Raw genomic sequence first — 16,187 nt, forward strand, 5'->3', positions numbered from 1 at the left:
CGAATTTCCTGATCTCTACATTTTTCTTCTAGATTTTTCCATTTTGCGTCAAAGTGTTGGTCACACCAACTTATAATTGGTCCTATCTGGGCCGCAAGATAGTATCCTCTCATGTTTGGTAAAGCCATCCCACCTCCCTCTTTACTAATCTGTAAGGTTTCAAATGTTACTCTCGGGTTTTGTCCATTCCATATAAATCTAGAGAACAATTTGTCCCACACTCTGAATAGAATCTCTGGTACCTCAACTGGTAATGCTTGAAACAGGTAAAGTAATCTAGGTAGGATGTTCATCTTGATTGTATCTATTCTTGAACTCAAATCCAGTGTAAGGGGACCCCACTTTTCTAGGTCAGTTTTAATTTCTTTATGTAGTTTGCTATAATTTTCTTCAGACAGTTTCTTGTATTCCTTGGTCAAGGTGACCCCTAGGTATGTTATTTTTTTGGCAAACCAATTTGTGTTTAATATTATTTTGAGATTCTCAGATGGAGTAAAATTCATTGCCATAATTTGCGTTTCTGGCTCAATTTAATTTGTAGCCAGAACAGGAGCCAAATGCTTCCATGTGTTGTATTACTTTTGGAATACTAGTTTCTGGTTCTTGTAAATAACATATTATGTCATCTGCAAAAAGTCCAATAATTTGTTTTTGGTGATTCATTTCTATACCTTTAAGTTCCTTGTTTTGTCGGATTGCTTGGGCCAATGGTTCGATACAAATAGCAAAAAGAGTTGGTGAGAGGCAACAACCTTGTCTTGTAGATCTTTCTAAGGTAATAGGGTCTGATAGACTAGCATTTATTCTTATTCTTGCGGTCGGCTTTTGATTGAGCGATCTAATGCATCGTATTGCTTTACTATTTAGTCCAAATTTCTCTAGTACAAGATACAGGAATGACCAATTAACGCAATCAAACGCTTTTTCTGCATCAAAGCTTATGAGGACAGCTGAGATGTTGTTACGTTCCACATGATCTATTACATGCATAGTCCTCCTAATATTGTCATGCGTTTGACGGCCCTTGATAAATCCGGTCTGATCCTCATCAATTATCTCTGTCATGAATGTGCTGTATCTTTTTGCTATGATGGAAGTGTAAAGTTTATAATCTATGTTTAATAATGAGATCGGCCTGTCGTCTTCACACTTCTCACTGGTTTTCTTTTTTGGGATAACTGAGATGATAGCTTCGCTCCAAGACGGAGGAATCACACCCTGTTCAAGAGTGTAGTTAAATGATGTGTGTAGCATCGGGGTCAGCTGTTCATTGAATGTTTTATACCATTCAGACGGTAAACCGTCACTACCTGGTGATTTATTTGATTTGAACCTTCCAATTGCTCGCTCTATTTCCACTTTTGTTATCAGTGTTGTTAGGAGGTCATTTTGCTTTGTGCCGATGCATGGTAGATCTAGTGAGTTAAGAAAAGTTTTGATTTGACTTATGTCGGCAGAAGGTGGTTGTTTATACAAATTCTCATAATAATTTCTAAATTTAGTTTCTATTTCCTCTAAATCAAAAGTGGCTTCATTTGTTAAAGCATCTCTAATTTTATGAACGGAGCGGTCGATCTGCTGTTTTTTAAGTCTTCTTGCCAAAAGTCTCGTTCCTCTTGACCCCATCTCGTAATATGACTCTTTTAAATACCTAGTTCTTTTTTCTACTTCTGAATTTAATTGTCTTTTTATGTTATCCCTGGTTTCTTGTATCTTTGGAAGTAGAGTGGGGTCCTGGCTGTTTTTGTGTTGTCGTTCTAACCTTAGTCGTTTTTCTTTCTCGTCCTTATATGCTGCTTCTCTTGTTTTTTTCAGTAAAGAGCACTTTGCTATAATATTTCCCCGCATAACTGCTTTAAGAGCATCCCACACTATTGCAGGGTTAACCTCACCATTTTCCTTTTCTTTTTGATATGTGAAAATATCATTTTTGATTTCTTCGACTATTTTTTTCTTGTTCAGAATACCAATATTCAACCTCCACATTGTTTTTTTAACTCGTGATTTTAGTTTAATTTTGAATATTACTGGGCTGTGGTCAGATATATCCGCTTCTCCTATTACACACTGTTCTACTTTGTAAAAATCTTCTTGATTTAGAAAGAAATAGTCGATCCTTGCATAGCTTCCGTTAGGTGCAGAGTAGTGTGTGTAATCCCTGTTTTTTGGATGTAACCTTCTCCATAGATCCATCATACCGTAGTCTCTTAACATGTTTTTGATTGTTTTTGTAACATGGTTCATATTTCTTCTATTGTTGGATGGATCTAATGTACTGTTTAATACCACATTGAAGTCTCCTCCACAAATAAGTGTCCCATTCATTTCTGTTACAATATTGTCAAATACCTGTATATATATACACCAATTATTATCTTTTATATATACATATATATACTTTATATGTGTATATATAAAATATAATAATATAACAACAACAACACTTCATCAATGCTGAGGCATTATAGAGCCCTGCATGAGAGCTTGGAGACCAACGAGACAATTGAACCAACGTCAGGCAAGCTAGATGGCTTCTTTCAAATTCATTTATTTACTATACTACTGTTTGTTATTTATTTTATGTGGTCACTTACATGCAGCTTTTCTGTTTTAGGAAGCAAACTCTGGCATCGTTTAGATGCCACAGTACAGCAGACCAGGCCGAGGAATGAAACGGTTGATGCTACGGTGGCGGTGAAGACCTACCTCAACGAACACAATATTCCTAGAAACGAGGACCCCCTACAGTACTGGGCGAAATGTAAAAATATACACCCATCTCTCTTTCAGCTGGCCATGAAAATACTGTGTACCCCGGCTTCATCCGTCCCCTGCGAAAGGATTTTTTTCCAAAGCCGGGGAAATAATCAGTAAAAAAAGAAACCGGCTAAAGCCCAGTACTGTGGGAAAATTGCTTTTTTTAAATAAAAATGAATAATTATTTTAAAAAAAACAAGGTTGTCAAGCACATTTTTTAATATCAGAATCATTTGCGCACAAATATGCAATGCTCCCAATTGTCCACATGATGGCATGGTCGTGCAAATGAAGCCTCACGAGGCTTTGCTCCAAAGATGAACTACTCGGCTGGGAGGCTTCGGTGCTTCATGAGGCTTCATCTCGCCATCACTACCATAGGATGTTTATATTAAACTTTGACAGAACCAACAACCACTCTGATCATATTCCTCTCAATACTGCACAAGGAAGTAAAGAAGGATCATCAATGACAGAGAACATATGAAGTCAATCATTATTCTCTGTCTGCTTCACACTCAGGAAGGAATATCACAACTCTTCATCATGGTTAGTGACACCAAACACTTTACAAACACATTTCTTAAGTTAAGAACTATAGAAATGATCCCTGAAAGTATAGTCTTAACTTAACTCTGCACCAACATCACACTCCATCCTCACACCAAACCATTACAGTGACGATCCAAAGGTGACCTTTGTGTTGAAGGAATGGCTTCATAAAAATCATTGTAAGGACCTGGAGTCTCTTAGTCAGTCTCCAGATCTAAACCTCATAGATCACAGATGTCAAATCAGTCCAGAAAAGTGCTTGTTCTTTGTAGTGTAGTTCACAGAAATAAAGAATTTTTTACTCAAAATGATTCAATAAATGACATTTGTTTCTTATAATATTGACTTTACCCCATGTGTGTGAAAGCTTTATGGTTCATGTGTTTGATATAAACATACATTTCATGTTGTGTATTTAATAGTGATGTGTTGATGAAGCCAAATGAAACAGTGTCATGTTGTTTAGAGGTCAGTAGGTGGCGCCATCAGTTTAAAAATTATGTTTCATTAGAAAAGTTGTTCAAAACAATGGAAAATAGTGCAGAGACCGCCATCTAGTGGACACTTAAAAATAATGACACTGCTTCATCAAGCTAAGAAGTACAAAGCACTTTCAATACTTACAAAGTATTTTATTAATTGACTTTTGTTTATTATAATATTGACTTTACTTTTTGTGTTTTTTAAATAATGTAGAAACCTAGTTTGAAAGTATTGTGGTGCATGTGTTTGATTTGTAAATACATTTCATGTTGTGTATTTAATGTGAATCACACAGTATCATGTTTGTTCAAATTAATGAATGCAGAAGAAAAATAATAAATACAAAATCAACCATCACTATAATAGTTTGGTGTGAGGATGGAGTGTGATGTTGGTGCAGAGTTAAGTTAAGACTATACTTTCAGGGATCATTTCTATAGTTCTTAACTTAAGAAATGTGTTTGTAAAGTGTTTGGTGTCACTAACCATGATGAAGAGTTGTGATATTCCTTCCTGAGTGTGAAGCAGACAGAGAATAATGATTCACTTCATATGTTCTCTGTCATTGATGATCCTTCTTTACTTCCTTGTGCAGTATTGAGAGGAATATGATCAGAGTGGTTGTTGGTTCATAACAACTAAATGTTAAACCTTTATGAGTTTAGCAGTAATGGTGAGATTAAGCCTCATGAACCACTGAAGACTTCCATTAGAGTAGTTCATCCTTAACTAAAGCTTTAGGATTCATTTGCTCTAACAAACCATCAAGTTTGGCATCATTTCTGCTTAAAGGATTCAGAAGCAGAAACTTTTATTTGTCAGATTCATTGATTTGTGAGACTAGTAGAGATATGTGTTTGTATTTTGTTAAAAACCTGAATATTTAGGGGCGCTGTTGAGCATAGCAATGGAGTAGACATGTTTTTTGGAGCTCCACAGAACGACTATATAAAAGTCATTTTTTCAGCGCACTTTTTGGAAAACATTCCAATTTTACCTTTGCTAAACCATATGCCTAAAAACCGAAACTTTGAAATGGCTGGTAAATCAAGCAAAGGTGGGCAAACAGCGACTCAAGCCACGAGGCCTTCGCCTTCGACGCCGACTTTAGCCCCGAGCTCCATTGAAGTAGCTTTCCTGAGAAGGAGTGTCTCCGCACCCGACGCGTCGGTCACTGAATCGCTCAAGATGGAACTACTATCTTCGGTGCGCAAGGATTTACTTGAAATCCTTCAAACAGAAGTTGGCGCAGTGTTGGAAAGTGAGATGGCGGTGATTCCAGCGGATATTGGTGCAGCGAGAGCGGAGCTCAAAGAATACAGGTCGACGATCAACTCTGAACTCTGACCTCTGAACTCTCCGCCATGAAAGCTACGGTGAAGGATGTGGAAGAAAGTTTGTCAACGTGCACGGATGATGTTGTTTCACTCAAGAAGGAGGTGAAGCGGCTCACGGGGGTCGTGGACCAACTTCACAATAAATGCGAGGACTTGGAGGCGAGGTCGCGGAGGAACAATGGAAGGATCGTCGGAATCCCGGAGACCCGTGAATGCAACACCGAGTCTGTGTCCTTCTGCAGCCTTTGATCTGAAGGACGCTCCTGGACAGAACCGTCTCTCCCCGCCTGGATCTACAGAGGGACGCCGGTCAAACACCATCATAGCCCGCGTTCACTACTTCCAAGACTGTGAAAACATCCTGAGACTCGCTCGGATCAAACAACGCATCAGTGTGGACGGAGTCAGCATCTCAGTGTTTCCTGACCCGACAAGTGTTGCCAAAGCACGCGCGGCGTTCAATGACGTCAAGAGTCGGTTTCGTGGAGTGGACGGGGTTCGGATTTGCTTATCCTGCCCGCTTCAGAATCACCTACAAGAATGTGGAGAAATCCTTCTACTGCTGCAGAGGCGCGAGTATGTCAACAAAAACATCAGTGGAGCCTTAATTGTATTAAGTCAAGTTCTGTTGGGGCCAACTTTAGCTTCCTGAGCGTGTTAGTGCAGATACCTTTTATGGTAGGTTTATTTGTTGATGTTGTTTTTGTTTGTTTATGTTTACTCCATACAGTTACAAGTGTATTTACACCCATGTTAAAATATGAGTCACAACCCACTGTCTTTAGGTTCAACACGTTTTGCTACAAATTTTAAAAGCCTTTAAAATTATCGCCTGAGAAACATGCAAGCGTATTACATGTCGAGGAATACTGGTAGCCATGGGTAATACTAAGTGTGCAACAGCTAAATTATTAAAAATGCGAGAGAACGCAACGAAACTCAAAGAGTGCAAAATGAAACAGTGGATTCAAGGAGGTCTTGCACCTTTTCTTGATCAGGACAGTGTTCAGTGCTCAGTGTGTGGGAAAAAACCTGCGGCACTTGTTGATGCAGGGAAAATTCCTCACACGACTCTTGGTGCCATGCCAAGCAGTCAGACGTTAGACAGTGATGACGGGGGTGATGAAGGATTGTCCAGGTTGACGGGGACAACGTTGGTGGGGGGCAGGGTTGTAGATGGGGTGTGGGCGTTGACTTTGAGGAGGGGTTTGTCACAGCTCTCGGGGTCAGCTGCACACTGCTTCAGGTGGAACCAGGTGTCTCCTTTGCCTTCCAGCCGGAGGGCGTGAGACGTCCTTTCCAGTATGCGATGAGGACCAGTCCAACGTGGTTCCGTCCACTTTCGCTTGAGCGCCTTCAGGTAGACACACGGGGTGACCTGCAGTGGGACGGGTTGCTTGGGGACCTCTTCAGTCTGCTTGGAGAACCCTTTAGGTTTGATATTGGTAATGGAGCGTGGGGTCCTGGAAAACAGCGACCTGTGTGGAGTTCGAATGGAGAGTAGCCCGTCCGGGTATTAACAGACATTCGAACACTTATCAGTGCCATTGGTAGTGCCGCGAGCCAGTTGACTCCGGTACTTATTATGACTCGGTTGAGGTTGTCCTTCAATGTCCTGTTCATTTTCTCCACCTGTGCCTGTGACTGGGGGTGGTAAACAGAACCAAACTTGTGTTTGAGGCCCAATTGGCGCTCCACCTGTTGTAAGTGGGTGTTCTTGAAATGCGTGCCATTGTCACTTTTCAGACAATGGGGAAAACCATGAGTTGGAATGTAATGTTTAACCAAATGTTTAGAGACGCTTTTTGCATCTTCTTTCTGGCAAGGATATGCTTCTGGCCATCCTGAGTAGGCGTCCACCATCACCAACAGGTACCTGTATCCAGAAACTGGGACCAACATGTCAGTATAGTCGATAACAACCATTTGTCCTGGAAAGAAAACTGAAGGGTGTGTTAGTCCTGGTAGTGGTTTGAGAGTAGGCCTAATTGCAGCTTGATTGCAAACATTACACGAGATTAGTGCTTGTTTCACCATTTGGTTTTTAAATGGATGCCACCAATTGTCCAATCTTCGAATTGTTTCTTCTCTGCCTACATGTGTAGGACCATGTGCCTCAAGGATTAGAGATTTCAGATAGGCTACTGGTGCAGCCGGGCGTCCCCTTTTACACCAGACACCTTCTTCTGTTTTCCCTGAGCCTTGATTTATCCACATTGAAATTTCTTCAGGTGATGCTTGAGATTGAATGTGAAGAATTTTTGACCAAGATGACTGCTCATCCATTTCTTCAGCTGGAACCACCATCATTTGCCCTTGTGGCTGATAACCCGCGGTTTGTTTTGCCAATGCATCTGCCGCGCGATTACCTTTTGATATTTTGTCCGATTGAATGTCCTTTTAAATATATAACACCACTATGTTCCTTCTTTTAGCATTAAGTAAAGTCTTATTAGTTTGAGGGAAGTTGTATTTATCTTAAATCATGATTTCTTGTGTTTGGTAATTTACACATCTTAACTATATCACCACATGTCCAAAGAGTAGTTTCCTAAACTACATTTAAACTTGCTAGTCAAGTTTTAGCTTTACTCATGCTGGCTCATGTTTCTTGTTTACCTTCTATGATATATTTAAGTCTGCAGTGGACAGTGGCTTCTTATTTCTCCCTCTCTGGAGCTTCTCAACACCACCTCTAACAGGATAAGAATGATCAGAAGTTATGAGAAGGTCAGTTTTGAATCTATTCAGGTGATGATGAGGATATTGTGTGTGTGTCACGAGTTGTGTATTCATAACTTTGATCTGTGGATGTCTGTTAAAGTTTGTCATGTGTTTGTTTTTTTTATCTCTGAGCTCAGTGTTATTTGTAATACCTATGTGAATGTCCGAGAGTATTGTGTGAGTTCAAATGTGTTTTATGAATGTAATGGTTAATTAGATCAGGTGTCAGTCAGACCTCTTTAATTATTTACCCACAACAGAAATACAGTATCTATTCTAGATTACTCTTTTGCTTATCTTAACTAGTTTCAAATATTCACTTCAAGGAGATTTCCTATTAGTCTATAGTTATTTGGTTTATTCTTCTAGAGAGAAGAATGTCATATTTATATTTCTCAGTGTTTCTTTTAATTTATCTCTTAATCTATTATTTTTTTCTTTGACCTTTCCTCCTACAGTATTTTAGTCTCTATAGTCTAGTCTCTGGAGGTGACAAGTCAGCAGCTCTAGACAGAGTCACTTTTAATTAGTTTAAATACAATTCTGCATCAGTCGACCACACAAGTTTTTGTTTAGTTTTCTTATGGCTGCTTTCATCATAGCTCTGAGTGGAGCAATCAGAGTATGTTATTTTGGGATTTACTTTTTTACTGTTACATTTTAGACTCAGGAAGATATGTCTCTTACAGGCTAGATTTGTCTACTTTTTCGTCAAATCACAAACAACTTTGCATTTCTTAATCATTTATCTCAGGGCCCTGTTATAATATCTATATAATATATATATATATATATAATATATAGAACCTAGCTTCTCCACCAGCAACCACAGCAAGAGCAACACGAGGGACAGAAGTGTCAGAGAGCATAGAGAACCTTGTTCGTTTGTTAGTTCTGCAGCCTCACCATCAGGACCCACAAAAATGTCACTGCAGACAAGAGTCAAGTTCATGTTTGTGACCAGATCGTGCCATTTGTCTTCATAATCACGTTCATCATCATCCCAGACATAGTTCTTAGTGCAGTGTGGGGGGTCCAAAGGTGGATCATAGGAATGAAGTCTCAAAAGTCTTTTCAAGATCAGAGAAATCAGATGTTCAATCACGTTGAACCAGTACAGCTCCTCCCTCTCTGGAGCAGAAGTTCATTCTTGGTGGAGAGTTGTTGAGGTTGAGTTCTTGTTTGTTCAGCTCAGAAAGATTGCTTCAACTGTAGGTGTCATCAATAGGGAACTGGACCAAAGTTCCTGGACTAAAAGCCAAAAATGCGCCATTGTTGAACAAAATTCTTTGTTTGTTTCCATCCCCTCGTGCTCTTCTCCTGCCACACCCATGCACTCCAGCCAGTGGCCAATAGGGAGCTATGATAGGAGCCTAGAACTATCATCAACTATCATCTCTCTATTTTTAGAGAAGCTCTTTTAAGTCTTTAAGTTGAATCCTAATTAGCTGTATCTGGCTAGCTCAAGAGCTCAATAAGGGCACTTTGTGTAATTAATTACCATTAAGTTAAAACAGAGTTTAAAGTTTCTTATTTTTCTTCCCTGTCAGGAGCTTTAACTTGTCACCTGTAGTAATAGTTACTTTTGTCTTGTCAATAAATGAATAGAACAAATGAATAATAATATTAATGATATTAATAATAATGCTAAAAATAATAATAATAATAATAAGTAAAGAAGCGATTATCAAAAAATAATTAAATGAAAATATAAAAGAGGAAGAATTTAAAAATCTAAATTAAGAACCAAAACTTCAATTAACTAATTAAAATCCATTATAAAATCCGAGATAATAATAAAAATAAAATGGAATAATTTGAAAATAATAAATGCAATTAGATCTAATCACATATATACTAATTAATTAAAATGATTCAAGTCAAAACAATTGTCAATTAACAACTTAGTATTTATTTTTTATTATTTATTTAACTTCCTAATTAGTTGCATATATATATAGCACAATTGACAAAGAGGAATAAGAGTGACCGTCTAAAGACCAAATACAAGATCTAACTTAATATTCCTCAAATAATTAAAAGATAAAAATCCAATCCTTAATTTACTAATAATAGTAAATTTATGACTAATTGTTAAAATAATAAAATTGATTTAAAGTAATAATTGAAAAATTAAGAAAACAGAATAAACTGCAATTGATTAAATTAATTAGTAATTAAATAATTACACCAATTGAGTCAGAACAGAAGTCAACTAAGAAGTAAACAAAGAGAAAACCAGCAGGGGGCAGCATAGCAAATACCACACCAAAGATCAGAAATTGAGAGAAGAAGAAGAGAAAACAGGAACTAGATATCAACAAACGTACACACGTGCAAGCAGTCAGTGACACACTTGTTTTAGATAAGCAGTATTAGCTTTAGACAAAACACAAAAGTTACACGCAATGTGACCAATTGTGAGTTGATCGATTGACGATGTAGCAGAAGGAGAAAATTGAAATGTGAGTTGGTTTGTTTTTCTTCTTAAACCCATTATACCACTAATTAACTGTATATTCATATATACCATAATTAAGTAATCAAACCCAATAGTGAATAGAATTCAAGATGACGTAAGAATGTGTGTTTAAAGAAGACATGAATACAACGGGAGGGTCGGTGAGGAAAAGAAGGAAGTCTTAGAAGTTCAACCTCCAAGCGAAACCACTCCCACCAACAAGGAAAAAACTCTTTCGGAGCTCATTCGAACTTGAAGCAGCTGACAAGTAACAACGTCTGCCAAGAAGCAGTGTTCTTATCAGCAAGAGATAGTGTCCAAAGACACACGAACCTGGACTCTCAGCTGAGTCACAGAAAGTCAGAGATCTCACACAAATGAATGATCATTTTTACAAGTATCGCAGCGAGAAAAATATTCAAAAGATACAAACATACAGACACAGACAATTTAAACAAACAACACGACGACAACAGTATTTTACCAAAACAGGCCAGAGAGACAAACTATGCTACGTGGAACGAGACTCTAGTCCTGCCTGTCGTGTCTAAAGTGTTGAAGTCATAATGGCAGGAGAACCCCTCGACCGCTCAATTAGCTTCCAAACACCCTGGATAGGAGACCCCTCAACTCATCCATTCTATTTCAACCCCCGTCGAACTAACTCTAAACTAATCACCAATGAGAATTTATCGATCACCGTGATGGTTCGGAAAAATTAACTAGCCCTAACTATACTGCCAAATTTTTGTGGAGCCCCTCGACACCGAACACAATGATATCTAACTGGCCTACACACCGGCTGGCAGAGTCTTCAGAACAGGATATTGGGAGAGACCCCTCCATCACCACATATCCCCCAATTTATGATAGCTACTTGGCTTACTGAAAAAGTACGTCTACCATAATCACCCATTGGCCAAGCATCCTAACTAGTTTAGGAATCTGGAAAAACGTCAGATGCCCTGTAGAGGGAGCCAGCTACACTCCACCCCTACTCAGAATTCCCCAGGGTTACCCGGTCGTGTAACCGTCTCCTCTGCCCATCAATTCAACTTAAAATCTAATCAACGTTTTTTTCCTTTTTTCAACGATGCTTCTTCTTCCCGGGACACGATAATGTCGTCTACACTTAATACAACAACAAACAACACTGACCATGCAATACCCCAAAAAACGAGCATCAGCTTGAGAAAGCACTATTGAAAAATATAATCTAAATTTGTGACAGAACCAGAGACTTACGTTTATTCTTCCAGGCAACCAAAACTAATATAAAATATATATGTAATCTTTTCCTAACCAAATATAAACTTAATTTTAGATCATAAATCTATGAGGAAAATAAGATACAATCTTTCTCCCCTGATTCTTGAAGTAAGGTATCGTGGGATCCCTGGTTGCCTGGAGAACAATCAGCTCAGAGTTCGTCTCGGAATCGAAAAGGCCTTGTTTCAACTTTCCTTTCCAATCTTCCCCCGCCTCTTTCTCAGAGGGCGGGATTGACTCCACCCTTTGATACCAGCAGCTGTACTTCCTGTAACTGATTTAGTCACAAGCAGAGCAGTGGACAGATGCAACCATCTTACCAAACATTTTGTGTCTTGAAGATTTTTCACTCTTCCTGCTCTATTTCTCCCTTTCAATGTTAATTTCGAAGTGCCTTCCGCCTCCATTTCGTTTATTCTTCCGATAAGCTTGTGTTCTACTCTATTCAACACATCAGTTAGAAGATGAATGGAACTGTTTTGAGGAAGGTAACCTGCATTTTGAGTCTCTGTAAACCATTTCACCATTTTTGCTTTTTTTTCATCTCGTTCATTTGGCGCAAAATTTCCACTATAGACCTGAACTGCGGCCTGTAACTGATCTGACAAAGACATTTTTTGAGGATGCGGGACACATCTCGACCAATCAATCCAATTTGTAGAAAGATTAAATTCTTTCTGTAATTTACTCGACATTTTAGTTTGGATTTATTTTTATAGTACTTCTAAAATTTTAACAGTTTTTCTTAGTCTAGTTATGATACCAATGAGACCAGTATTTCCGGACTACGCCCTAGTTCCTGTTTTTTTTTTATGTTCAAAATTGTATATTTATCCTACAATTATTTTCACATACAACAATACAATATTTAAAAACCTTTTATTTATCAATTTGTCCCCCGACCACGACGGTATTCAACACGAGAATATGGGACCAGTTAACTTTTCCTCCGAACACGACGGTATTCAACACGAGAATATGGGACCAGTTAACTTTTCCTCCGAACACGACGGTATTCAACACGAGAATATGGGACCAGTTAACTTTTCCTCCGAACACGACGGTATTCAACACGAGAATATGGGACCAGTTAACTTTTCCTCCGACCACGACGGTATTCAACACGAGAATATGGGACCAGTTAACTTTTCCTCCGAACACGACGGTATTCAACACGAGAATATGGGACCAGTTAACTTTTCCTCCGAACACGACGGTATTCAACACGAGAATATGGGACCAGTTAACTTTTCCTCCGAACACGACGGTATTCAACACGAGAATATGGGACCAGTTAACTTTTCCTCCGAACACGACGGTATTCAACACGAGAATATGGGACCAGTTAACTTTTCCTCCGAACACGACGGTATTCAACACGAGAATATGGGACCAGTTAACTTTTCCTCCGAGCACGACGGTATTCAACACGAGAATATGGGACCAGTTAACTTTTCCTCCGAACACGACGGTATTCAACACGAGAATATGGGACCAGTTAACTTTTCCTCCGAACACGACGGTATTCAACACGAGAATATGGGACCAGTTAACTTTTCCTCCGAACACGACGGAATTCAACACGAGAATTACGGAACAAGCCAACACCTCTAATCTTCTATTCAATATTTTTCAACAATTGTTCACCTCGAGGACTTCTAAAAATTTAAAAAACTTGCCACAATAATACTTGTACCACTATTCCAACACGAGGATATAGTATTCCCACTACTCCAACACGAGGACGTAGTATTTTCAAAAACACAAGAAGTCTTCACAACTATTCCAACACGAGGATATAGTAATTTCACAATTCTCACTACTCCAACACGAGGACGTAGTATTTTCAAAAACACAAGAAATTTTCACAACTATTCCAACACGAGGATATAGTAATTTCACAATTCTCACTACTCCAACATGAGGACGTAGTATTTTTCAAAAACACAAGAAATTTTCACAACTATTCCAACACGAGGATATAGTAATTTATTTTAGACACTTTTCATCACATACATTCAATACCTTAACACATTTTGACAGACCTTGGAGATAGTAAAACCTTTACCCACCCAGAAAGAGGTAAAGACTCGTTTAAAAATAAATGAATTCGATGGTTTTTTACCTTATCTTACTCGGCGCCTCGAGTCCACCTCCCCCGGAATGGGATCCGGCTCCTCCGAACCCTCTCTCTCAAAGGATCCTGTTCGTGACGCCAATTGAAGTAGTCGAGCAGATTCGTTGGATCCTTTGGGTAGAGAGACAGAGTCCGGTCCGTGAAGTCAGTCAAAAAGGTTTATTAAGAAGTTACACAAGATGTATAACAACGAGAGGTGCGCAGAGCTCTGAGTTACGAGTGTGAACAAACGCACATATATTCTTACAAGGCCGTTGTCTGTCTACTGTTGCACACAAGTCCTTATAAGGTAACATCCAGATGGTGTTATGTCTGACTAATGGGGTGAAAGTTACAGACAGAAGTTATTGACACGTTTCCTGAGTGTTCGGGCTTGACCTTTATTGAATAGAACACTCAGTGCGTGTCACCCGAACAAATACAGGTGATAAGGATATGCAAACAGATTGACAGAAATATAATGAGGCTTCAGTTCCTTTTCAGAGTTATAGTAAAAAAAATGTTTGTTCATTTTAAAGAAGCAAATGACGCTCAATGGTCTTTGTCCACATCTTGTTCCAAAATGACAAACTTAAAATATCCAAATACTAGTGATGGTCTGGTGAAGCTTCATGAAACAGTGTCTTTTCATTTTTCCAGAACAATTGTTGTCGTCAAGGCTTCAGTACAAGAGAGATGTTACAGACGAGCACCACAGAGGTTTGGATATTTTTTAATATCAATTTCAACAAAGACAAAAAGACCTACAAACTATAGTCTTTACATTAATATGAAAATACATTTTTATTTTTGTTAAAAGTTATAAAGAATTACATTAAAAATGTCGCTTAATAGTATATTGTCTTGAACACAACAACCACTCTGATCATATTCCTCTCAATACTGCACAAGGAAGTAAAGAAGGATCATCAATGACAGAGAACATATGAAGTCAATCATTATTCTCTGTCTGCTTCACACTCAGGAAGGAATATCACAACTCTTCATCATGGTTAGTGACACCAAACACTTTACAAACACATTTCTTAAGTTAACTATAGAAATGATCCCTGAAAGTATAGTCTTAACTTAACTCTGCACCAACATCACACTCCATCCTCACACCAAACCATTACAGTGACGGATGCATAGTTTTTGAATTTTAAAATGTTACTGTCATTCATTTGATTGCAAAGAGATGAGACTAGAAAACATAATTGTAGTTTCATAGTTTATACACAACATGTATTCAAAATCACTACGTTCAATTCCATAATTCATCTAAACTGTGATTATTGATCACCATGACATTAAAACAACTATATCAGGTTATTTTATTATGCATTACAAACAATTGTAAACATTAAACAATATAGTTTAATACAAGGGAAAATACATTTGAACAAGAGTTGTGTTTGATGTTAAAATGAAAACGTTTTTTCAATTATTAACATTCTGACTTAGGTGAGCGACTCACAGCTAGGGGGCGATCTAGGTGGATTGTTGTGGTGTCCTCTTCCACGCTGCAAACAGAAAGCAGTTGAGTGCAGTGAGGGCGTGACACACAAGTCTCATAGAGGCACACCTGACTGGTGCAGGTGCTCGGGGGGCGGAGTCAAACATCCACACTGGGCGTCTCACCACACCTGTCCAAATGTGTCGTCAGTGTTGCACATTTGAGCTCTGGCGGGATCTAAGATGGCGGCACAGGTGTGGCGTGAGATCGGCGTCTCATGGTTGTGTAACCTGATGAAGTTTGACTTGAGAGAAGCAGGTCAGAGAGCAAACCTCCACAAACACATTCAGCCGACTCAGCAGGAAACTTTGAATCAAGTTTCTACATGTGAATTGTCGGCACAAGCTCTTCTGGATTTTTCTTCTACACAAAAGTGGACACAACTTATGTGCACCTGTTCAGCACAAGACGAGTTGATCAAAGCAATACAGTCATATTTAGGACATGAGTTGATCAGGAAACAGAAGGAGAGGTCAGAGATGTTGACCTTTCATAACAGCTGCACAAATGGATTCTTTCTGAGCCTCCACTGACCCTCAATGACAAGTGACTTTACTGAACATTTGGAGTCCAAACACATGTGGACGTTTTCTGTCCATTTATTTGAAGATCAAAACACACAAGAAATGAAGCAGCAGTTCAACTATGTTTGACAAGATTCTTCACCTCTGACATCACAACTGACGCTTCATTAACTAGTGTCTACACACCAGGAAGAAAACACACAAACTATTACATGAACACAAAACTGTCTGTGCGTGTACGTGTGTGTGTGTGTGTGTGTGTGTGTGTGTGTGTGTGTGTGTGTGTGTGTGTGTGTGTCTACACATTCATAAATTTGTCAACGTGTGTCTGGTTTTTTCCCATTTTGGTTTTTGCATGTTTGTACTTCTGTTTGTTATTTGATGTGTAAATACATGTGTTTGTTATCTTTTTATTTGTGTGTGCGCTAATTCTTAGGTTTGTTCAACT

General features: G+C 38.7%; 3 non-coding genes across 3 annotated transcripts; 1 reads left to right on the forward strand and 2 right to left on the reverse strand.

Annotated features, from left to right (window-relative positions):
- Positions 1–3,170: 3,170 nt before the first annotated feature.
- Positions 3,171–3,383, reverse strand: LOC148074872 (small nucleolar RNA U3). The gene has a single exon (XR_015711964.1). It is a non-coding gene; the product is annotated as a small nucleolar RNA U3 (small nucleolar RNA).
- An 818-nt stretch (positions 3,384–4,201) lies between these two features.
- Positions 4,202–4,414, forward strand: LOC148074873 (small nucleolar RNA U3). The gene has a single exon (XR_015711898.1). It is a non-coding gene; the product is annotated as a small nucleolar RNA U3 (small nucleolar RNA).
- A 10,161-nt stretch (positions 4,415–14,575) lies between these two features.
- On the reverse strand, positions 14,576–14,785 carry LOC148074874 (small nucleolar RNA U3). The gene has a single exon (XR_015711996.1). It is a non-coding gene; the product is annotated as a small nucleolar RNA U3 (small nucleolar RNA).
- Between the last annotated feature and the right edge of the window lie 1,402 nt (positions 14,786–16,187).

The sequence above is a fragment of the Callionymus lyra genome, chromosome 7, assembly GCF_982586985.1.
Source record: "Callionymus lyra chromosome 7, fCalLyr1.hap1.1, whole genome shotgun sequence".
Classification (NCBI taxonomy): Eukaryota; Metazoa; Chordata; class Actinopteri; order Syngnathiformes; family Callionymidae; genus Callionymus; species Callionymus lyra.